Here is a 25,892-nt window from a genome sequence, read left to right as displayed (position 1 = left end):
CCTCTTTCATATTTCCCTACTTCTCAACTGATTAGTTTTGACCTCAGAAGTTATCCCCTGGAGGCTCCTCTCAAAATAAATAGCTAAATAAATAAATAAATATTAGGTCTTCTTAGTTACATAAACATGAACCTCACATAATTTCAATGACACTGACTGTTTTTCTCCCTCTTCAGACTGTTTCACATTACAGTACGATTAAGAAGGGTAGAATTTTGCTTAAACTTTCACATTCCATGACTTGGATTTATTGCCTCTAACTTCAGGCATTTTATTGAAATCCCTCAGTTAGAAGCCTAGTCGCTGTGCCCGTAGTCAAGGCAGAGAGAAAGGTGTGGGTGACTTTCTAGGAGCTGAATAATATTCGAGAGAACTTCTCTTTCTCTGTTGATTCCAGGGGAACTGTAGGTCACCTCCTCAGATTAGGCATTTATGTCTGTTTCCAAGGTAAAATGACAGAAACGCTAAAAAGCCACTAAACTGAGACATTATTTTTAGAGCTATTGCTCATGGCCTGAAGAGGTAGGTGGAAAGAGAAAGAAGCAGGCAGGTTTCCAAGTTTTTAGGGCTACTAATCTACGTGTTTCTTGGAAGGGACCCTCCTATGTCATTTAAACTTCTTGCTTTCCAGGTCAGACCTATAAAACACCAACCCCCCCAAGATAAATTAAAAATTATGCATGTATTATACTCCCTGGGAAAGCCAGCTCTGCATTGCTGTTTTAATTCTTGTTTGCTTTGACAAGGCCAGTAAAGATGGCATTGACCGTGTTAAATTGACAAAAGGGTAAACCTGCTATTCTTCCAGCAGCAGAATGTAATTCAGAATGTAGCTTCTGTATATAAAGAACGGGCTTGCATTTCTAAAAAGTATCTGTAGTGAGTTACACTACTTAAACAATTCCGGGCTGCTGTAGCCAGCCTACTGTTGATAGTGCTTAACTAAAGTCAACAAAAAGAACTGTCTTACTGATACTGTTTGTTGAAATATTAATTCAAGTTTCAGCTGTAAAAATAATAAGTCCTTTAATAAAGTAGTTCTGTTCTCTATCAAAGTTTGCAGATGTCTGTTCTGCCCAAACTGGAGCATGCAGATATAAGCAAACATTACAATAAAGACTGAAACAAAATCAAAATGGAGATAACATTTGAAATTTCATAGTTTCTGTGTTTTAAATAGTATTGTTTAAACTGGTATTTCTTTTGAATACACTTTTAATTTCTTTTTTTTTTTTTTTCCTATGCCAAACATTTATTTGCACATATCTGTTCTTAGACTCAAAAAAAGCCAAGCAGATACAAGTGTGACAAAAAGGCTTAAAATGTTAAACTGTGTTGTGCTCGGCTTGGATGATGGAACCAGTGGGCACTAAGTGCTTGGCAGTGCGATGCTGTGCCATTCCCTGTATGTATGCTGATAATCAAAGCATTGTATGGAGTGAATGCCACTTCAGTTTTATGAGCTTTTTATGTGACGTGGCATATCAAATCTGCCAAGCAGAGGACCATCTGGAAACAGGTCATCAGAATGGATTCTGACACCTCTGACAGACAAGAGTGAGGACAAAGAGCGGAATGGGGGACAGAAACCTACCCCACCCCCCGCACAACCTGGCCGTATGCCAATAGAGATGAAGTAAAACAAATCCAGTTTCCTTCTGTATACTGGAATAACGTGTTACTTGATAACAGGCGCAGATTTACTCAAGTGAATTTAAAAAATCATTTTAAAATGTACTCTCTTATGGAAAAGCTGGGTTTTGTTTTCTTTTTTCTTTCAGTTACAAAAGCACCAATCTTTCTGGGCATAACAGAAGTGTTATCCTTTTCTCCTCTTCTTTTTCTCCACCTAGGGAATAGAAGTGTATTTTAAAAGCTTCACAGCCTGATGTTCAACACACATTGTAGAAACACTCACAGACAGATTTTTGATAAGTGTTCTGAAGCCATTAGGCTACTGTAGTTCAGCTGAGAAGATATTACACAACCATAAATCACTGCAAAAGTAAACTTCTGCTCCAAATGTCACCCAGTTATTAAAATACCACAGCTCCTGATTGTTTGACCAAAATGAAGACCTATGAAAAGTGGTTATTTTCCCTTGATTGTTGGGTTCTTAAGAAAAAATTATCATTTATATAGACATTCTTATCAGAAGTGGATTATAGATGAAAAATCTCGATGCCAGAACTGAAGGGTTAAAATACCCGTTCAGTTGTAAGTCTTTGAGGACTGAAAACATGCTCTGTGCTTTGTATGACTGAGAAACAAACACAGACCCTCATTGAAGACAGTCACAGTCTAAAAACACGAACAAAACAAACCACAGAGTGGTCTGATGATACACCACAATTCTCCAAATAAATCAATTTAAGAACACATTTACACCAGCTCTGTGTTGAACTGAAATCACTCAGGTGGACATGATTATAGTTACAGTCTCTAGATTCGGTCTCAGGGACTATTATAAATCTCATTTTCGCTCGCTTGCTCGCTTTTTTGTTTGTTGTTTTCTTCCTGCGTATTTTTTGAACACTGCTTGGAAAACAAGTGTTTCCAAGCTCTAGAGAGGCTTGAGTGACTTACAAGGTAGACTTAGAGTGGAGATGTCGTTGGAGAGCGGCAAGAGAAGTAAGGATTGCTGATTAGCCTGGCAATGAATGAAAACGGGTATTCTTAATTCTCTGAAGTTGGTTATTGCAGAGGGCAAAAGATCTAGACACGTTTGTTTTTTCTTTTCTTTTCTCTTCTGTTTTTTGTTGGTTTTTTTTTTTTTTTTTTTTTTTTTTAATAAAACAGCTGGTATATTAAAAGGAAAATGATACCCCTAGGAAATCCAAGACCTCCTTTTTCCTGATGCGGTTCAGGTTTGCTCCTGAATCTGCTGGTGCTGGTGTGATTTATGTGGATGCACTAGAACAGAAAAGTACTGAGAGTATAACAGTTATGTCATATGCTGGTAACTCCAGGAAAGTTTTCCCTCATCTAATAACATACTGGATGTATTTTATTGTTTTCCCTTTTCTACTTGGTTGGATAGTGTAACTAATTATCATTTTTTTTTAAAACAGTAACTAGACTCTTCATTTATAATGTTGACTAAGAACAGGAAGAAGCAGAAATTTGTACTTCAGTTCTTTTATGCAGCCAGACTCTAAAGGCCAAATGTCAGAATAATTATATAAAATATTGAGGTGAAAATTCCAGAAGAAATAACTTCTTTGGGCATTACCCTCAAGTACTCCTGGAGAAATACTAGTTTGAAGTACAAAAGAAGCAAGAAAAGTTTAGAGCGTGCACCAGTGCTGCAGAGCTCCTTGGGAAGGGTGAGAAGATGGGAACTCCTCTAGAGACAGAGCAGAAGACATTGAAGTGAACATGGATTCTGACATGAGTAAGCACTGTTCCCAAATAATTAATAGACCTCTTCCTTTCTTTGTCCCTTTAACCTAACCCAGTCCAACAGAACTGTTAGAGCAGTTAATTAGGATCTTAGAGAGAGACTGAGATTCTCTCTCTGGGTTAATTAATTATTGGTTAATCCAGGGTGATCTCTAAAGGGCCATTTACCAGTTTGTTGATGAGTTTCTCTTTCTAAAATTCTATAATTCCTAATAAATATTTAATTGCTATATTTCCATAAAGGGGCAAGAATTAGTAAATCGATCTTTTCCAAACAGAGATCAAGGGGAAAGGAGGTGAAAACTGAAGCGGGGTTCTTTTATTTTACTTATCCCATCCTCCTCTATAGAACTGAAGATTAATGGATGACATGCTGCTATTTTCTACTTCCAAATACAGAAATATAGAATTTAATCTTTTTGTTGCCATGACACCGACCAAAAAATGGGTCAGATGTGGTGTTAAGGAAAGATTTTAAACTGAATTTTGATATATCTATATGACCTCTTCTATGACATTTATACATATTAGTGTATCTATACTATGTACATATAGATCTCTATATATTTATAGTGTATATATTTGTTGATACAGAGGACAAATTTAATCCCCTCTTTTATAGGAGGAGAACTGAAACACAAAGAAAAGAAATACCTCCTCTAGGGTGAGAAGGGGAGGTGTTAGTGCAGCATATCAGCCCATAGTACCACGGGCTAGATGATCAGAAACCCATCTAGGGTTCCGCACGAGAGATCTGCATTCCATGCTGAATGTAAGTTTGGCATATGTGGTGAAGCAAATGGTTACCAGAATACTAGTGCTATGTTTCCTAAAGAGCAGATGACATGCAAAAGACAAGATAAAAGGGAAAAGTGGCTTGGACAGGAGGAGGTATAGTTGCACATTGGAAATCAAACAAAGGAATCTTTAAATTATAGATTGTATGAAAGAGAAGTCAGTGAATGGATTTTAAAAGCACGCTGACTTATTTCGACTGATTTACGTAGGAAGATTTCTCCCAGTGCACAAAGATAATATACAATGGGTTTGAAGAAAGACAGAGAGGAGACAGGTTCATCTGCAGTGGATATGGAGCCTAATGAGAGCCTAAACAAATCAAAGCAGGGCAAAGAAAAAGGAAGACTGACCTCTTAGACAAACTATGTGTGCAAAAATGGAGGAGAGAGAGGAAAAACTGGATTTGGACCAATCAGCTGAAAGACTCTTCTTGACAGCACAGAGAAGGTGCAGTGTTGTCAAGTTTACTAGTGAAAAAAAGTACTGAAGTATGATATTTATTTTGGGCTGTATTACTTTTAAGTTGACCATGAGACCCGAGAAAGAAAATGTGTAAGAAATACATGGCTTTGGCTAAAAGTAATGTAATGAATAGGAAAATAATCATAAAGTTGGAGGGAAGGTGTAAAAGGGTTCAAAAAGAGAACAAGGTGAGGAAAAAAGTGCTAATGAAGAAGATAACTGCCCTAATGTCTGATTTGTCAAGTGCTGTTTGGATCTGTGTAGTTTCTCCTGCACATAGTAGAAAATAAGCTTATGAATGAATTCCAATGGCTTTGGTTAAAATGCTGTCATCTAATAACGTGCTATATCACACAGCAGGTAGACAAAAGTGCTGAAAACTTGGCTAAAGTAATATTGTGTTAAGAAGTAAAGGCAGAGATTTCTAGCCACTTCTAGACCATTTATTCGGTGGTGTAGGAAGCAGGGAAAACATGGACTCCATCTTAACTAAAACCAGTCCACTGCTAAGCTTTTGTTGGCATGGCTTTTTCATCTATCTGCCAATGTAATAAAAAAGAAGCTATAAATGAACTGGTTAGCTTGCTTTTTTTTTTTTTTTTTTTTTTTTTTTTTTTTTTTTTTTTTTTTTTTTTTTGTGGAGCCTCTTTTCCTGAAAAGATCTCTAGAATATTGTATTCCTCCCTAGAAACAAACTTTTAAACTTGTATAGGGAGCAATTAAAATTAGAGTGTGAGATGATGCTAAATGGGAACCAGGTGACAGTGGAAGAAAAAGCATTTTCCACTCTCCACATCATTCAGTCTAAACCAGCAAAGGACAAATTGCTAGTGCAAACTTTGCACAGGAAACCACATTTTCTGATAATAATTCAACAGTGTAATTCCAAATTACCACTTAACACCTTCTACTCCCTGAAACTTTTCCTTAGATTGGTTATAAGGGCAAATAGCATCCTTAATTCAAGGTATGTTTCTGCTGGTAATGGTACTATGGCTTTATGTTTTTCCTTTTATGGCAATTTAATGTAAAAGCATTTTGACAACAGATATAATTTGTCTTCGATGAAGCAAGAGGCTATGGCAGGCAGACTGGGAGGATCTCTCATGTACAGTGCCACTGTATCTTTGTAAACATTTAACTTAATTATGAGGTTTGATGATTCATCCTTGAATGCAGTCTGAAATATGACTCATTAAAACCATATTTTGATCCCTTCATTTGTCTGAGTGCACAAAATAATTGTCTTCAACACTCATGCAAATCATGCATTCGCTGCTCAAATTTAATGCTCAAGATTGAAAGATATAAAAAATGGATGAAGCTTTCCTTCCCACATAAAGTGTGTATGTGTGTGGAAAAGAGGGGGAAGGTGGAGAGATTTTGACAAAAGTTTGTAACAAAAGTTGCTGCAGCCTGAAGCTGAAGTAACTAATCTCTTGGTGACTTATGTGGAGGTTTTATGTTCTGTCTTGCCTAGCAAGTCATAAAAAAATCATACCTTAGCTACTCCAGCCAGCTGCCACATTTATGAGTAAGGACTCATTCTACAAAACTACAGATGGGCAGGTATAGATACACCTATTTCTGTACAGCAGACAGTAAACATTTATTCATGGCTGGCAGGTCAACTGAAATTACCTGCAAAAAAGTTCACTTCAGCCACTTATTTGGGTGGAAGAAAAAGAAAAAAACCCTACAAAGAAACAGTATATGATATTAAGGGAAAATTAAAAGTGGTAAGACAAAAGTTTTAGTGCATTATGCCCCAGTCAGGCCTTATCCTGAAAGGTGTTTGGTGAGTTAATTGACTGATATTTGGTTTACATTTTACATGCCAATTAAATTAATTCAAATAATGCACATACTGTTGTGTAGATATTCAGTTATAAATACAAGAAACAAGTTTGGAATCCATACAGGCATAGTAAAGAAAAAGAAATAGGAAATTGATTCAATATTACATCTCCTAAGAAATTTAATTTAGTTTTGAGTAATTATTAATTAACTGTTTGCAAAGTGTTGCAAAATATTATGCCATACATACAATAAATGCTAAAAGTTAACCATGGTTAAGAATCGTGCATTCGTTAGCACTAGAGGTGACTTTAGCAGCAGTTAAGTGCACAAAGCTGTCAAAAAATACATATTTTTGTACATCTTGTGTATGATATTAACATGTAAACAAAAAATGAGGAAGACTGAGAATGTAAGGTAGCCTGTTAAGCCGAGTTGAGTGTTTCTTGAATTGTTTCCTTCTTTTTGTTTCTATATGCTACTGAGTAAAAAGTGCATTCCTGCTACCATTTCATTTTATCTCAAGACATTAAGGAGTGAATTTCAGAAGTTAAAAACAGAGCAAGACACCTTGCTTTGCCTCAGTGCCTTCAGCCAAATATAAAAGGGGATTTAGATGTTACTATGCCAGTTTTCACCTAAACTATTAATTAGGTCTCAAGGACCTCTAACAGAGCTCACAGCCCTCAGCTGGATGCTTGACTTTCCTCCAGACTGAATACAGTTCTCAACAACAGTTGCAAGCTGTGTGTTAGGACACTGGAAAGAAAAACAAAACAAAACAAAACAAAACAAAACAAAAACCAGAAGCAGTTAAAAAGGTAAAGACATGTAAAATTGTTTCTCCTGCATAGGTGCAAAGACAATTTGGTGCCTGTGAAACTGGGTTAGGTCCTGAATATTTTAAATATCCTTGGGCATTTGCAAGAAAAGTAACATACATATGTGGGCATATACATACATATGTATATGTACATGTTTAGTAATGTAAGTGCTTCTTGATTAGCAGTCTTAACTCCCACTCCAGGGGAATTTAAACACAAAAGTTCCAATTTTCAGGAGAACACCCTAAAAAAACATTCTAAGGGCTGGTGTTGGAGCTGAGAAGGGACACTGTCCTCCTAAAGAAGGAACACATTTTCTGTTGAGACAGTCTATTGGGTTTGTGTGGCAAGGTTTTGGTAGAGGGAGGGCTATAGGGGCGGCTTCTGTGAGAAGCTGCTGGAAGCTTCTTCCCCCACGTCTGACAGAGCCAATTCCAGCCGGCTCCAAGACGGACCCTCCGCTGGCCAAGGCCGAGCCCATCAGCGATGGTGGTAGTGCCTTTGTGATAGATAGAATAAGAAGTGCTGTGCAACAGCCGGAGAGAGGAGTGAGAAGCTGTGAGAGCCCCAGCCCTGCAGCCCCCCAGGTCGGTGCAGCAGGAGGGCAGGAGGTGCTCCAGGCGCCGGAGCAGAGATTCCCCTGCAGCCCGTGGGGATGAAGACCACGGTGAGGCAGGCTGTCCCCCTGCAGCCCAGGGAGGTCCACGGGGGAGCAGATCTCCACCTGCAGCCCGGGGAGAGAGGAGCCCACGCCGGAGCAGGGGGATGTGCCTGAAGATGGCCGTGATTCCATGGGGAATCCCACGTTGGAGCAGGAGACCCGCGCTGGAGCAGGCTGTGCCTGAAGGACTGCAGCCCACGGAAGGGACCCACGCTGGAGCAGTTCGTGAAGAACTGCAGCCCGTGGGAAGGACCCACGTTGGTGAAGTTCATGGAGGACTGTGGAGGGTATGGAGCAGGGGAAGAATATGAGGAGGACGGAGCAGCAGAGATAACATGTGATGAACTGACCCCAGTGCCCATTCCCATCCCCCTGCGCCGCTGGCGGGGAGGAAATAGAGAAAATTGGGAGTGAAATTGAGCTCGGGAAGAAGGGAGGGGTTGGGGGAAGGGGTTTTAAGATTTGTTTTTACTTCTCACCATCCTACTCTGTTTAATTGGCAATAAATTAAATTCATTTTCCCCATTTTATTATTTTAAGTTAGGCAAATATTAGATAAAAAGAGATAGAATCCATAATATGGGCATGAGCTACACTATCTCCTTCTCAAAAAAAGTGCTTATACTGCAGAATGGGACTGTTTCCTGTGGCTTGCTCCTGTATTAAACCCATTTCAGAAACTGCTTCTGCTCACAAGGTATAGGAAGACCTATACCACAAGGATGTCTGTCCCTACTTTCGAATGAAATGGAGTGTGTTTTGCATTTTTTGCTGAACTCAGTGTTGACAATACACACTAGCTTCGTCCAGAGCACGCCTAGTCGATGGGCCCATGAGGGAACGGAGCACTAGCAATGCCTAAGCCATGAACATCAAACAGCCCTATGAAGAAGACAGTTGCATCCTTTTTTTTTTTTTTTTTGTGCGGTAGGTTTTCTGCTGATGCAGAGCTTTGACACTTAACAAGAATGCTTCTTAGGAACATCTGACCCGCTCAGTGCCATGGGAGACCCGTAGGGAGCTGTGGTCTGCCCAGAAAACTTGGCTGCTGAGTTTGCATCTTAATTTTTGCAATTTTTGTCTCTTCTGGAGAGAGTCCTAATAAAGAGCTGGTGGCATCTCTATGCAGAATTCCATACTAGGTGAAGGATGAATTCTCACTATACCCCAAGGAGTTTCAGGATGCATTAGATGTCTCAAGTCTGTAATAATTTACACAGCCGTAAGCAGACACCACTCTATCCCTGAGCTCTTCTTAAGGTTACACATTTCCAGTCCCTTTATTTAATATTAAGTGTTAAAACATTTCTTTGCAGCTGTTCTAAATATGTAGAAGGGGGCTAAATTCACTGGGTCAATTATTAATATCAAATTCTTCATTCAGTTCTTTGTGATATCTGACTGAACAATTGTCAGTAACAGTTTTGTTACTGTCTAGGTTTCTGTCCAAGCTTCTGTTATTGTCTAAGTTTCAGGGGATAATGGCTCTGACATGGCAGTGTACAGCTTCAGAGCAGAGAAAGGAGTTAAAGAGAATTCTGCACGGTATACAAGTTATCCAGCTGGGTGATTTTTCTGTCTGCCTGATCTAATTACCTTTATTACCACCTCCTCCGCAAATAAAGATTTTAGCTTGTCTTTTTGTGGATTCAAGAATGCAGGCATTTGATGGCTGCAAGGAATGCCTCCATTTCAGGGTTTGAAATCTTGAGCCGTGAATTTACTGAGACTCACGCGGAAGTCCACAACGATCTATCTGATTGTGTTTTTTGGAGTGATTAGTGTGGATTTGCCTCAAACTGCTCCTGATGAGAAAGATGTGGGTGCATATTTACTTCTCTCTGTCTCTGCCTCTGCCTCTGTGTAGAACAGGATTTTTTTTTCCCTTTTCCCCTGGTGCATTGTATCTCTGCTTGGTGTATCTAATTGATTTTTCTATTTCAGAGGATTGGAGCTTTGCCAGTCTTCTAGGGTCTGCCTGAAGCTTTTTATAGACCTCTCCTTCCTGCTCCCTTTGCTTTCCTTATGAGTCTTTTCCAATTGTCAGCTTTTCTGTACTTAAGTAATTTTTCATTTAATTTTTGTCTTGTTTAAGCAGGAGATGAAAGGAACCACTTCCTTCAGGTTGCTGCTTTGGTAGGCTTTCCAGGATAGGAGGGTGGATCTCTATTCTTTCTTAGAGTGACAGATAAAGACTAGATCAAGGGCCGGCTCCGTGGATGTCACAGGGAAGTCACAAGTAATTAAAGAGGGGCTGACGATGTATTAATGTGTGACAGAAACAACTGAAAAAACATCTAAAGCAGTTTATAGTAGTGTCACTGGGATGAGATTACAGGTTTTTGCACAGAACCTGGCTTATGCCCTCAGTAAGAACTAGACAACTTTGAAGACTTGCTAAGATGCATGTGGGGAGGGCTGCTGAGGTTGCTAAGGGTGGGAAGAAAGTGGTTCTTGGTGTTTTCCTTCTATAAATCCCTGCTGAGGTTTTCAGAAGGGCTGTGTTTCAACATGTATAATGTCTCTCTACCTAGGACCGCTGCATGTTTTGATCTCTATACAGAGGGAAAACAAAGGTGAAAAAAAATGGAAGGAAAACCTCAAAACCTGATTTGCTTTTCCTCCCAGGTATTTCAGACTGAAACATGGGTTTACGTGCACCCATATTCATCCAGGATTTTCAATAGCTTCATAATCTTAACTGAATTTGTACTCAGGTTTGAACGAGTGTAATAGAATCAACTTACTCTGAGGTCACAGAAGGCGTGAGGGAAGCTTTTCTCCAATTAAATTGCATTATACCTTTATTTGACCTAGACCATGAGTTCAGTACTGATAACTGAAAACTAAAATAAACCTGGCATTTTAAACCTTATACACATGCTTAATAATGGGATTTTAGAGAAATTATACTGTACTAGTTGGACTGTTTTTCTTTAAAGTAGATAAGGAAGAAATAAATATGAAGCTAAAATACATGTGCATAAAACCTATGCAGCATACGGTACGATTTAATAGGTTACTGGAAATGAAATGAAGGTATTAACTGGTCAGAAATCAATAGTATAGGAAGCTGCAAAAATGAAGGGCTTTTGTATTATTTACAGTAAGGTCGTAGTTCCATGTGCTGTTAAGTTCACTTTGAAATTTATTCGGTCATGGTACCAGGCTATTTGATCAAAGCACTGATGCAAAAGCAAAATGGGCAAAAGCATTCTGCTCAGTCAAAACTGATCTAAAATTTTTGAAAGGCTGACTTGTTCAGCACCCTTTTCGTTACGCGCTTATCCTAATTCGTGACTCGAACCTTCTCTGGTATGCAGCAGACTTTTTGCATGGTAACTTCTTTGTCTTTTTTCAAAAAATCTCGTCCTCTAATGTCAGCAAGGTGTTGCTGCCCTCATTTGTGAGAACATACCCCCTCTGTACATTCATTCACTTAAGTCCAGTTCTTTCTTTCTGTTGTAAGAAGATTTTTCTTCCCTAAGGCCTCTCGATGCCTATTGCTTCAGAGCTCAATGTGTCTTCAGACCTATGTGTCTCTATAACCTAAAGACATAATACTACTGATGATTTGCCAGTATGAACAGCCAGAATCATCCAGAACAGAAACTGGCCACTTAATGATTTGTGCACCCTTATGATTCCAGCTAGACTCAAGTATTAGATCTTCGCATGTGCTGGAAGAAAACCTCCTTAAAGAGAACAACTTCTTAGAGTTTGAAGGATGGGATAACTATTATGCCATCTCTATACATTGTTATTGGAATACAGATTTGATAAATCTGGACTGCTAGGATGTTGTGTCTGTATTGCAAGAAGAATAACATCCCTTGTTGGTATGCAGACTGCTGACCCTCCAACTTGAGCCAGGAACCAAGAGTTTGAGCAATTATTACCAGGAAGGAAACAAACAAAAAAAGTTTTAGGAAAAAAAAGATTTTAAAATAACTTTATGGACAATATTTATTCTGCAATTCATTCAGTGAAACAAAACAACCAGAAATACCATATGAAAGAAATCGCTCTGACTTCATAAGCCTTTAAAAAGAAAAAAAAAAAATCTTAATACTGAAGTACATATAGATTTATAAGATATTAAGAAACACAAATAGGTGATTGTCTTCTTAGAGCTAAAGCTTGTCTACGCAGCAGATGTTAGTTGGGAAGATGCAAAAGACTTTTTTAACTGCTGCGGTTGGGAACCTCAATGTGAACTTCCATCTAGTTCCAGAAGAAACAGTCCAGGAGGGCTGTGGAGCATCCAGTGCTGCAGATCATCAAAATTTGGCTGGCCAGGGTCCAGAGGGACCAGATCTAATTTTGAGCAGGAAGTTGGTCTACATGATCTCCAAAAATCCTTCCAAGACTCAGTGATTAGAATATGATTTCAGAGCAGAATATTACCTGGGTTGTCCTTTGGCTTGGGAAAAAAAACCAAAACCAAACAAACCAAAAAAAACCCGAAAACCAGTCTGCTGCTGATCTTCCCTACTTTATTAGAATGCAGACCTCTTGAAAAAATGCCCACATTCCAGAAACTGAGCAGGATACCCCCAACAGAATAGATGAGACCCTAGTAGGTGGTGCCATTTATAAATATTTTTGTGTGCACAAACTAGATTTTTATATTTAGATAAGCATGAATTATCATTTATAGGCCCTTTAAAGTATCCAAGTCATCCACTGGCAAATATGATACATAACCTGTAGATACCTCCACCATTCTGGAATAGCAGTTGGAGGCTAGGCAGGACATTCAGGGCATGTAGATGGCACCAGATAAGATTTGAAGAGCAACTGACTGGCACCTTGAAAATTCTGACCAGCCCCAAAAGCTGAATTCATCTGACTCCTTCCCACGGCTTTGGCTTGCTCCACATGGCTTTTTTATTCTCCAGTGTATTTTTCTTGCTGACCATGTATCCAGTACTGTGCCTTAGGCTTGATGGCTATTCCTGCCTATGCAGTGAATACATGCAATCACAGAATGGGCAGAGTAGGTCCACACAAACAGGAGGAAAGCAGAAGTCCTTAGATGCCTCAGTGGAACTAAGGCATGCTTGCATTCAGCATAAGAAGAAAAATATACGAGAGCTAATGTAGATGATAGCAGGTGATGGGAAAACTTGCCATGGTCCTGCGGGGTTTCCCTTCAAACGCCCTTCTCCCCAGACCTCAGAGATTTTTCATTTACTGGACTTTACAAGTATCTGCAAATAGCTCTAAATAAAGTGTTTCTTGAAGTTAAGATCCATTTTTTGGCAGTGCATTTTTTTGTTTTATTTTTATCTGCAAAAGTTTGCACTTTTTTTTGTCCAGCAGATAAATTTCCTTTAGCACGTCTAAGTGAATGAAAGGTTTATGGGGCTGATCTGCTATGCAGGGAAGAGGTCTTTATGGGCAGGAAAGTAACAAACACAGATCTGCAGAGCTAGGCTAAAAAAAGACCTGGGAACAGTCTAGAAAGTAGTCAAAAGTCAAGATTCGTACAGCATTTTTTTCCCTTACAAATCAACAAAATACATAGCAATAGTCATAGATCTTGCATGGAATAATCTGCCAGAGCCGTAAGTACAATTTGGCCCTGCTCGTTCTCCTAGGCACACGAATGAGTGGCAGCAGGCCCTGGTTGAGGCTGGTGGTTCAGAACAAGTTCCCACTCCCAGCTTTCTGCCATCTGCTCCCCTTTGGTCTGCAGGAACCAGAGGATGAACAGGGCCAACCTCGAGTCTGAGAGAGCAAAAAAACCCACTTTGTTTTCAGATGCCTGCACACCATTGTCACTGGTGAAGCTGAAGGATGGCTGAAGCAGTAATTGAGGAAGGTTTGGTGGACGTCAATGTTCCCAGTCAACGACTTCATTTGCTGCGGCCTCATGCATTAGGTGTGATCACTGCATAGCACAGCGGAGACAACGTGGAAGTGCCTGAACTGATTTTCTACAGGGTTCATGGAAAAGACAGGACCGGTAATAGTTCTACTGGAAACCTGGGAAAGACAGTAATAGTGAGATAAATTTGAGGATGGGAAGTCCCTTTCAATAGGGCATACATTTGTCTTCTTACATTCTTTGGCTGGGCAAGACTTGTGGAAATAAGAGCATCAGAAACCTGGCACAGCAGTTAATGACAGCTATAAGATGTCATGCTGATCCATAAAGGCTTGAAATATGACAGGGGACTATCCTTTCTCTTAATGAACAATTGCAAGAGTGTGGTGGGAAGAAGAGGACAAAACTGAGTTAGGCAGTGATAGGAATCTCTTTGAATTTCTTCTGTCTCTCTACCAAAAAAAGAGGTGTAAGAACGTTGTGGGTAGCACCACCCAAATTATCTCACCAGTTATTATATTGGCAGTGGCTAAGTGACTAGCAGTGAAGTTGGTGAGGTAGGAATTAAAGTTATTTGCTTTCAGAGAACCACAGAAAATGGCATTTTCATGTTTGTCATCTTCTTGCCAGTTAAGATATACTTCCAAACCCATCCCTTTTCCTATCAAAAAGGAAATAGAGTTAGGTTACGTGATTAAAGACTGCTCTCCACAAATACCAGGGGACAAGAAGCACAATGGCAGGCAGGGGAACCCCAATAGCCCGGTCAGAGACACAATTCTTCTTACTGGGATTCTCCCAAGCAGATCTCTGAACAGGCCAAAGTCCATCTGGTTACATCTAAGGTTGTTATTCTGCTTTTTGGCTCGTTCCCTCCTCTCAGAATCCTCAACTCTACTAACTCCCGATCACTGCAGCCTACGCGACCTCTCACCTTCGCATCCTTGAGGAGTTTTTACTCATTTGTAAGCATGAGGTTCAGCAGCGAGTCTCCCCTTGCCACCTCCTCTACGACCTGTATTAGGAACTTGTCATCAACGGACATGAGAAACCTGGACTGCTCGTGCCCTGCCGTGTTGTCCTTCGAGCAGGTATTAGAGTGGTCCAAGTCGCCCATGAGGAACAGGGCCTGCAAACGTGAGGCTTCTTCCAGCTGTCTGAAGAAGGCATGATCTACTTCTTTGTGCCCAGGCGGTCCGTAGCAGACCCCCAGACCTTGGTTCGCCCTTTATTCCCACCCCTAAGCCCTCCGTTGGCTCATCATCCCCCTCTGGGCAAAGGTCTGCGCGTCCCCACCGCTCTCTCACGTGAGGGTCACCTCGCTCCCCTGCCCTCCTGGCCTCTCCTTCCTACAAAGCTCGTACCCGTCGGTGGCGGCGCTCCAGCCACGCGAGCCGTACTGCCACGTCTCCGTGATGTCAGGAATTCACACAGCACTCTGACCGCTAATTCTTCCCGGGTTCTCCCCATTCTGTGGGCGTTAGTGCACGTGCGCTCCGGAGAGCCACCCACTCATGCCCATGGCCCGGAAAAGGTAGAATCCAGATGACCCTACCCTGGCAAATTAACCGTAATGGATTATGCTTACTTTTGGTTTTGAAGGGAATTTCTCAGCTATAGAACTGTCTGTTGGAGGCTTAATCATCTCTCTCTTTTTCCCCTTTTTTTAGCTCAACTCAGAATTCATAAGATAGCAGAACAATCTCTTTAAGGAAAAACTCAGGAAAATGCAGTAACGTGTTCATAGATCAAAGAAAAAATGTTTTATTTTCCCTGAACTAATAAACAAATATGTTTTGTATGCCAGGCATAATGTAAACTACAGATACTAGAAGGCAAAACCCAAAGAAACAGCTGTATTACTGACCATTCATAGGCTGAAAGGAGCTGTGAAAGAAGTTTAATTCAAGATTACCTTGAATATTATTAGAAGGAAGAAAGAAGGAGAAATTAATTTAATTTATTGCATTTATTTTATATACACATATCTTCCATAAGCTGTGCTGGTTTTTTGGTTTTTTTCTTTTCTTTTCTTACAAAGGATAATAGAAAATCCCCTGTATGAAGAAAGAGGTTCAAGAACAAGGTGGACAGCTACATTTTTATGTGTTTAATTTCCTTTTCCTTTAGCTGAGTTCATAACGCTCAATAAAATGTTGTCACTTTATTCTTCATCTATACTGTATGTGAAAAGCTTTTGAAAAAAAACGGATAGTTTAAAACTTCACTAAGTTCATGTCATTTTTTCTGGTCAAGAAATAAATCAGAGTTGGTAGACAGTTGATAGCAATATGTCACTAAAATGTAAAAACTTAAAATTAATATAAATTCAAATAAAGAACCATTTTTTATGTAGTATATTAGCAATAACACATGAAACAATAAACTGATATCAAATCCCCCCAAAATCACATGATATTCATCACGAAAGGTATCTATAATTTAGAATATGTCGCTTTTGTAGATGAATAGTGAATTTCACCGAGAGGTAGATTTGTCATAATTTATAGGAGGTATTTCTCTGTGAAAAGCTGCTCAAACATGCAACAATATTTATATTTTAATCACTATGGGATGGAGGAGAAGGACAAAAAGTATTACTGGAAAGGGTATCATCCTGGCTCTCAGGATTTTCCAAGGCATATACAAATTATACACAAAATTTCTACTCATGTCACAAATGAGCTTTATTTCTTCTAACCTCTATAGCTTCTTAAATTAGAAAAAAACCCAAAGGTGTTACAGAGCCCTAGGTCTTATGTCTCACTTATTAAGTCGCCCTGCATGAACAAATTTTCAGTGTCTTCTGAAGAGGTTCTCCAGCAGACATTACTGCAGTTCCAGCTGTAGTGAATCGTCAGGACAGGTCTGAAAGACTTTGAGGAACTCTTAAAATTCCTTCTATGACACTACTCTCCTGTTTTGGTTTGGTTTGGTTGGTTGGTTTTGTGTGGGTTTTTGTAGCATTCCCTGTATAGATAAACTGGAGAAATGTACGATGAATGATTAGGATAATCAACTCCATTCTCGTCTGTATAGATTGAATGAAGTGGGTTAAAAAACCAGACTACTCAGTCTGAGAGGACTGAGCAAGCCTTTTTCATTGTTGAAATGTGAAGATACGATCATCATATTCTATTCACATCATCAAAATATGAATGGAAATTGTCATGCTTCTTTATCTCACCTGTGTTTAAAGTTAAGCTTATCCCCACCTCATGATCTTATCAGAAGTCTCTATGCCTGTCAGTTTGAATACTATCTGCTATTAAAATTTCTCTACTAGTCTCTCATCTACCATTACATTATATTTAAATCCCTACAGCTCTCTATTCTTTGCTTTCACAGTAGTGATGTGTTGTAGCTCTTTACTGTATTCAGATTTTCACGTGTATCTTATCTGCAAAATTATTTCATGCTTTTTCTGACGTAGTTTACATGACTGATTTAAACTTTGTCATCGGCCTCCACAGTCCCATCCGGGTTTATAGTTAAATTTTTCACAAAATAGGTATTTCTGGGTACTGCTAACAGTGAACTGAGAGAAGCATAATTTTCTTCCTCAACCTCTCAATGGTTGTCTTTCCAGATATTCTTCCTTCTTTAATATCTGGAATAAACCTCGAGTACTCTAATTACTACAGTCAATCTATATTACTTGATTTAATCATGAGAAGAGGCTAAGCTGCATGATGATTTACTTCTGTGCAGCTCCATATAAATCAACTGGTGTCAGAAGAAAAGATTTCTCTTACTATTTTTCTATCTTGCTATACTTCATAGGTTACCTTACAGATAAAGCTATAAGACAGTGCTATAGGATGTAACCTTGATACGTGAAATGGTTACAGTGCAATAATACAAGACAAAAAAAAAGGCAAAGAAAAAATAATCTGTACATTTAACCTTAATTTCCAAACAATAGAAAGATGTGTTTAGAGAACAGAACTTCGAAATGATATTTCATACAACAATGGAGTATCACATAAATCACTTATTGCTTGGAACTTTACATGCAGACCTTAGAAAGGCAAATAGATTTGTCTTTGTTGTTCTCAGCTATTTCTCAAAAACACTGAAAGTCAGCGGAATATGAGATAGAAACCTTACAGTACTTACTACATATAGGTATAATCTTCCATGGAAATGGAAATGTTTTGTTCAAATTTACTGCTGATGATAAGTGCTAAAATAGTCTTTAATTAAATTACTTACAATTTGCACCTAGCCTAATTAGCAATACTATTTATTTATAGAAGAATGGTGGATAATACAGCACTGCTAATTCTGGTAAACTGTGCTGGTTTTGGCTGGGATAGAGTCAATTATTTTCTCATAGTAGCTGGTATGGGGCTGTGGTTTGGATTTGTGACCAAACCAGTGCTGATTGCACAGGGTTGGTTTAGTCATTGCTGAGCAGGGCTTGCCCAGAGCCAAGGGCTGTTCTGCTTCTCCCCCCACCCCACCAGCGAGGAGGCTGGGGGGGCACAAGGGGTCGGGGGGGGACACAGCCGGGACAGCTGACCCCGACTGACCCCAGGGACGTCCCACACCAGAGGACGTCATGCTCGGCAAGAAAATCTGGGGGAAGAAGAAGGAGGGGGGACGTTGGGAGTGCTGGCGTTTGTCTTCCCAAGGGAGCGTTGGGCGTGCTGGAGCCCTGCTGTCCTGGAGATGGCTGAACTCCTGCCTGCCCCTGGGAAGGGGGGAATGGATTCCTGGGATTGCTTTGCTTTTGCTTTCCCTATTAAACTGTCTTTATCTCAGTCTATGGGTTTTCTCACTTGTACCCTTCCGATTCTCTCCCCCATCCCACCCGGGGGGAGTGAGTGAGCAGCTGGGTAGGCTTAGTTGCTGGCTGGGGTTTAAACCACAACATAAGCCTTGAACAAGTTTCTAAGAATGCCATTAGGTAAAACGGTGAGTCTAGCGATTATTTTGAACTCAGTATATATGGGAAACAATCTTGGGGGTTGATGGTTGTACAGAAGAAAGAAAAAGGTAAAGAAAATAAGTTGAATGTCTTTTCCCAGTATTTACATTGTTATGATGCCTGGCCCTGAACATTTTTCTTGCACTAGTTTATTATATTATTTTTCATCCCTTTCTTATTAGTTGATTATGCATTGATTGCCTTGATATTACGTTGATTTTGCATAATAAAATCAATAAAACTTACCGGACATTGCCCCATAATTGTTTGATATATGTTGTCGCTACAACTTGCAATACTGTTTAAATAACAGTAATTTGATCTGCTGTTTTAATATTAACATAAACAATCACAGAGGCTTTCTCAAGAGATGCAATACTTCTTCATGCTTGCCTATACAGCCAGGAGTGAGACTTGGACACTCACTTAAGTAGACTTGATGTCACTGAGAAACTCCATGGAGCCTCGCTGCATTCTGCATTCTGTCTGCTTTGTAAAGAATTCCATCGCTCCCTTTAGGAGGACAATACGTCCCACCAAAGGCTGCATGTTCCTTGATGGGAGCAGCTTCATATTGCGTGTGAGTTAAGCAAGGTCAATAAGGTACCCTGAATCCAGCTCTGACAGGCTAGAACTTCTGTGTTACCCAGCAGTCAGGCTACCATTTAAAAATAGCAGTCAAGAATAATTTATACATCGTAATGAAATTCAAATTGAAAAGTGGTTGCACTAATCAAATCCCAAGGTTCCATGATTGATGTGTGTCAGAAAGGGGCAGAAATTTGTTTATTTTTCCAGAGGGGAAAAAAAAAAAATCAAAACCAAAAATGCCCCCCCCCCCCAATCTCTTAGTGTGTCAATAAATTTAACCAGAGTAAACCATAAGGATTTACATAAATAAACAAATAATCAAAATAAATTAGTAATCTATAAGTGAAAGACTGAATTACTTGTTATGTCATTGGACAGCAGGCCTTAGGACAATGCCAGAATCGGGCTTCTGGCTGGATATCAAAAGACCTTAACTGTTCCCCCTTCCCACACCTACAATATAGCTGTGGTCACCATAATTACGTATCAGCAATAACACAACTTGAGAGAGGATCAACAAGGAAGAAGATATTATTTTATCATAGTTATCTCATTTCTTATATCAAACTTTTTTCATGCTGTCTTAGCAACAGAAAATACTTTGTGTTGACTGAGGTTAGCTGCCACAGAGAATATTAAGGGATAAATCCTGTACATATTCTAGGGATGTATTTTACTTAACTGACTTTATCTGCATTACAATGGGAGAAAAATATGCATATCTGTCTTGAAAACTATTGAGAAATGGCAAAACAGTGGACAGAAAAGTATTAATACAAAAATATAAGTTTGCACTTATAAATAGTATTATAGTGAGAAAAAGGAAGTTGAAAAATGATCATTTATTAAGATATCAGGTATGATTTAGTATAACTCCCAGGATACATAATACAAACCAATAAAATTTTGTTCATAAAAGAAACAACGAGCAGCAACGCGTAGCTGTATAAACTGGATTTCTGTGTTTGAAAGAGGTAATTTTTACTATCCAGTACTGCAGAGAGCAGAGAGTCAAGAACATCACACAGACAGCTTCACAATTAAAATATATATTAAAAATATTATTAACTCTAGGTGCATTTGGAGAGAACTTTCAAAAATGAACAAGGCTTAATTATCTTCAGTGCCTTATGGAAGTCAATGCAGTGAGAGAGCAGAAGAATCAAAGCTGCGTGAGTAACAAACCCAGCATGTGGCGTCAAGTCATTACAAACCCCATTGAGATCACCCTTGGTGGTATTGCTAAATCTAAAAACTGGGTGGAATATATGAAATAATTGACTCTTGGTTGGTTATCTATTTATAGAATCAGTTTCCTAATGAAAACCTTTAAAAAAGTGAAGAATTCATTTGGATAATCGCAAACAGCTGAATCCAAAGTTATTCCACTTTAAAAAGCCTAGAGAGAGGCCTAAAGAGAGAAGGGTGGCATTTAAGACTCTAAGGAAACAACTCTTAAACAAAACACAGAAAAAATGGTCCTGGTTTTAACTGATATTAGCCTATTAAAATAAATGGAAATTGTCTGATTTGTGTATGGCACAGAATGGGCATTGGAATGATATCAGAAGAGGCTATATTTATCTAAATGTAAAACATAAGAAAATTCCTCTACATGTACAAGAAAGTTTCCAAAAATCTTCGGACTGGTTTAAGCCTATTCGTTTTCATATTTGGCTAGTTTTGGCTAGGATAGAGTTAATTTTCTTCCCAGTAGTTGGTATGGGGCTGTGGTTTGGATTTGTACTGGAAACAGTGCTTTTGATTTCCCTATTAAACCGTCTTTATCTCAGTCCACGAGTTTTCTCACTTTTACCCTTCTGATTCTCTCCCCCATCCCACCGGGAGGGAGGTGCGTGAGCGGCTGCGTAGGGCTTTGTTGCTGGCTGAGGTTTAACCAGGACACATGCTAGTTGAATAAATGAGAAAATATTCCTTTGAGAAATGGACGGTGGGTATTTGCAATGCTGTTTCCCAATGAATCACTTAAAGCCTTGCTCCTGCCCTCTTCACAAAGCAGACGGTGGACCCACTGTGGGCTAGTTGTGAAATCTGGCAGAGAAGTCTGTGAGATGGGTTAAAAGTGTGGAAGTAAAATTTTGCCTTCCTGGAATAGCCTCTACATTTAGCCACATCTTATTGTTAACGTAAATTTAAATGATCTGGAGCTTGTTCTCCCGCTGAAGGATATAAAAGCCATTGTTAAGAATGTCAAAAGGTTATTTGAAAGTCCTAAATAGACTTTGTGGTATTGCTTAGGTTTTGTTTTTCTTTTTTATTCCACAAAGTTACTTTGCAGTTGAGAAAAGCAGATGTCACACTAAACAGTGCACACCAAACAGTTCTACCAAATTTTGCAGTTGCGTTGCATGACTGCCTGGACCCTGCACCACCTTTCACGTATAGCGGGTTTTTTAAAGAAAATAAGTTTTATATGGTGGCTTTAGAGTTAGAAAGAGCTCAACTACATGAACTTTACACTTTCTATGAAGATACATAAAAGAGAGTGTAAAAGAAATTTAAGAGTTTAGTGAGAAGATTTACATATTACAACTGTGTTGGTGAATTATCTGGTGCTTTTTCGGATTTTGTGGGATTTTCTTTATTTTAAGGTTGTACAGAAGATAATGTGTTAGCATATCCAGAGAAACATACTGGAAATTGTGTCAAACTTTATTTCGGAAAGATTAAAACAATGTAAATCCAGCTGAACTTTATTTAGAGTTCTTCTCACAGGCAGAAGTTACTTTCCCTAAGGATATAATTACTTTTTTTCCTTTCTTTGTTAGTTCTAATACACAAAGATATGGATTGCTTGTTTGCATGAACTGAAGGAAGCAAAATGAATTTCAGTTCAGCCAAATAGAAAGCCATAACCTAAGAAATGCAGAATGCAGAACATAACTGGAGGATGTGCAGTACCTAACTGTGTACTTACAGCTTTACCAGTGAGTTATAGACTCTGAAGAGAACTTGGCAGTCTTTGAAGCCTACCTTCTAACCATGTACTCCTTAGTCAGCCTTACAGCCAAGACCAGTTGTTTAATCCTTATGGAAGCTATGAGTTGCAGTAAGAAATTAAAATTCCTTCTGTAAGTATGACCAGTTTCTGTCCAGGCCTAGTGCCCATAATGTGTGTACTATGTTGACAAATTGAAGGAGGTTTAGGTATAGCATCAGATCACTGAGAAATTAGAAAATATGCCTTGTGATAAAAGGTCTTAAGGATCTTAACCTACGCAGTTTATAAAGGAGAAAATATGTTGATCGTCCTGTTAGTGTCTTCATTTGCCACAAACCTCTTATAAGGAAGGTTTCAGAGGTGGACACCCAGCAGTCCGAGCCTGTACAGCGAATTTTCCTGGAGGTTATATTGAAAGAAGGCATAATATGCACAAATATGATGAAAAGACTGAAATTATTTGAACTTTAAATTTGAAACAGGGACAGGTAGGAAACAGAGAAGGTCTGTAAACAGCTCTTCTGCAGCCTTGCACGTTATTTTCTCAGCCAAATAAGGAGCCTTCTGCGTTTCAGAAAAGTCTCTGCAGCTCCCTCTGGTTCTTAGAAAGCAAGTTAGCTGGCTGCTGGCTGCTGCTTTCAGCATCTCTTGGACTTCACGGGAGCTCGAGCTTCAGCTTCGTGCTGCGATTGCCTCTCTAACGACCTCCCAAGCGCGGTGCGGTCTGGACGCGTTTCCCTGCTAAGCAGGTTCGGTCACTCCCTGGGGACAAGGCACAACCTGTCGTCCCTCCTGATTGTCGGCGGTGTGAAAGAAATGATCCGACGCTCGCCCGAGAAGTCAAACAGACCGTCACGCCACCGTTGAAGATTTGCAAGTAGGAAGTAGATAATCTCAGACTAAAAACAGAGTCATAATTTAAACACCGAGTAGGGCAGACCAGTAAAGAGCTGGCCGTAGAATATTCTTCGTATCTCTAAATTTCTAAATCAAGTTCTGGTTGTCTTTTATATAGTTCAAAGAAAAGAATTACTTTACATTCTTTGACCTGTATTATGCAGAACTGGAAAGTTACATCATCTAAATATCAAACCATTTAAAATGTCAAAGATTATGACAGATCTTTATTTATACCTTCTAATGTTTTGCTGTTGTCTTCAGTGCTTCTGAACAGTGGCAAAATCTTAAAATTCCCACTGTAAACACTTCTGCATTTTCTGTAACCATTTACAAAAGTCCGTTCTGAAAGCTACAGATTACTGTGCTTATTACTATTCTAATGCTTACCCTGAAATGGTGACATATTGGAGTATTTGAGAAGGCAGCTATAAAATACATGAATAAATGAATCTTCAATTTAAGTTGCAGTACCTTATGAAGGGAGGAGACATAAAAAAGATTTTAATTTCTTGAGAGTAAACTTTTATATTATACTACAGACACAAATGGTTCCCATGCAACCTTGTAACTCTAAGTTATTACTTTTTGATGTACATGAGAACATAACAACCATAATTTTTCCTTATTACACATCTATGTAAACCTCTGTGGTTGACATATGTTTCTGATTAAAAACTCCCCCCTAAAATTTTTAATGTTTCATAACATGTTTGAGTCCATCTAAGGCAGAACTGCACCACATTTTCTTATACGAACTAGGCTTCCCAATTACTAAAAGAATGTAGGGTTTTTCCTATTTGAACATGATTTTCTCTGATTGTTATTCATTACCCCGCTGTTTAGGTAAGAAAAAACACAGAACAATGATCTACAAAGTTTAAGTAAGTTTTGTGATAAAATTTGGAGGCATTTTTTTCAGCTGATGATTACTTCACAAGCAGCAAATTTCCAATTTCTTACTTATAGAAACATTCACATTGTAGGACCGCAAATGCTTTGTGGACTTTCTAACCATGAGACCAAAATATGCCATTTTAATGAAACTCCTTCTCAATGAGGTTAGATACTGAAAGAAAAAAAGAGAAATAAGCAATGCGGTATAACTTTATTTTCATTTTAGGATTCCTGCTGCAACATTAAGCAAATGAAAAAAAAAAGGCATTTATATCATTAGCAACTCTATGAATTTTTTAATAAAGTATCTTAATCAAAAATGTCTATTTCAGAAAGATTTTTTTGCCCAAAAGTCAGCGCTTCAGAATTCCTTTTTTTATTTTCTGTATTTTCAATATATTTTTGTGCTTCTAATTGACAGTATTATCAAAATGCTTGAAAATGTTATATTTAGCAGATCTTGGTGTTCACTAGCACCGTTAGTGTGTTCACTAACACAAAATGCTCATTTAGAAAAAAAGGAACGAAATTAAAAACTCTGATTAAAAATCTGCGCTATCACTAACATTTGATATTATCATTTCTCACAGGAAGTGGCGTCTTTTTTTTTTTTTTTCCTTTAGGTGTTGAAAACCAAATAAGGTAGATCTTCCCTGCTTTGCAGCTACTGTTTATATGAACAAAATGCACAACAGTTTTTCTAGTACCAGCTTTCAAACAGGTACACTTTGTTTTCTTGCTAGTGCTCAGTGTCTCCTAGGAGATGGATCGCATTGTCAAAGGGTATGCAAAACTAAAAATCAAGACAGAAGTTATTAACTGGCTGAGGTTGTTCTTAATGTCTACCTTCCCCTCAAGCAAAGCAGGGAATCTGAATCGTAAGAGCGAGAACACAGACATGGAAAGGAAAGAAAAATTAATTCAACCATCTGTTTTGCATCTAACTGAATGAAAGAATACCAGGAGAGAAGGAAATTCAAGTAGAGGGAGGGGGGAAGAAAAAAAAAAAAGAAGACAACTTCATAAAATAAAAGCAATTAATAAGTCAGGAGAGTATTTACCAAATCATAAATAACCCCATGAGTTAAGAAAGTAGCACCATGAGGTAGCACCGCCGAACCAGCAGGACTCTGGAGACCTCAGCACGCTTCACCCAGAGGACCTGGAAGACGCCTGCGGGGAGGAGACCAACCAACTGTGGCTCTCAAGGCCAAGCATCCCAAGAAAGCTGCCCAGAAAACGTGGAGGAAAGCAGGATAGTTTGTTTAGAGTTTTTACTTTTACGGAGGTTAATGGACTCCAGAGCATTCTCACAACACATTTCGGTTTGACAAATCAATATTTTCCAGTGAAAAATTGCTCCATTTGGGGAATTCCTGGCTGGGATTATTTAGACTGGTTTTCAAGAAAAACAGACACTTTAAATATTAGCTGTTCCACTCACTTTTTGAAATAAAAAATTTTGAAGTGCCTAAAGAATAAAAAAAAGCAGTTGTCAACTGTAGTGATGCATTACTATTACATTTTTGAGAGGTTTTATACAAAGAAGTACGATTTTTCTCCTTTTCGCACTGAAAAAATTTTTCACTAAATATATTGGTCCTCCGGAAGAATGATATTTTGTAGAATGTGGTGGTTTTCCGTCACGTTTGTAGCGCGCCCTCTTTTTTCTCTCTCACGCAAACATACACAAAAAAAGCCACGTGCACATACATGCACATGCACACTCCTGCCTGCTCTTCCAGAGGCTTAACTGACAGCCAGTCTCGTTCCAAAATCCACCATTTTATAAGAACGATACATTTTCTTTTTCCCCACAGCACTAAATGACTCAA

This window comes from Accipiter gentilis, chromosome 15 (assembly GCF_929443795.1).
Source record: "Accipiter gentilis chromosome 15, bAccGen1.1, whole genome shotgun sequence".
Lineage (NCBI taxonomy): Eukaryota > Metazoa > Chordata > Aves > Accipitriformes > Accipitridae > Astur > Astur gentilis.
This window is presented reverse-complemented; position numbering follows the sequence as displayed.